Source organism: Austrofundulus limnaeus, unplaced genomic scaffold (assembly GCF_001266775.1).
Source record: "Austrofundulus limnaeus strain Quisiro unplaced genomic scaffold, Austrofundulus_limnaeus-1.0 Scaffold1716, whole genome shotgun sequence".
Classification (NCBI taxonomy): Eukaryota; Metazoa; Chordata; class Actinopteri; order Cyprinodontiformes; family Rivulidae; genus Austrofundulus; species Austrofundulus limnaeus.
In genome coordinates, this window is record NW_013954118.1 from 51,745 (window position 1) to 52,024 (window position 280).

Below are 280 nucleotides of genomic sequence, written 5' to 3' on the forward strand. Positions count from 1 at the left end.
CACAATGACTATTTTTTATAGCTTTTTGTAAAACTAGCTGGTACATAAACGGAGAACAAGAGACTTCATTTTATTTATTTATTTATGGGGACAACGCACAATGATCAATGCTACTGCATTGATCATAAACATAAATGTGCTGGAGTTGGCTCATTTGCTACATTTCATCCATTGTCCCAGGGAAATAAAAGCATAAAATAAAGAATTCATAAAACACGTACACAACACAAAAATCAAAAATCGTCAAACTATAAATTACACATTTAATATGGGCTTATTT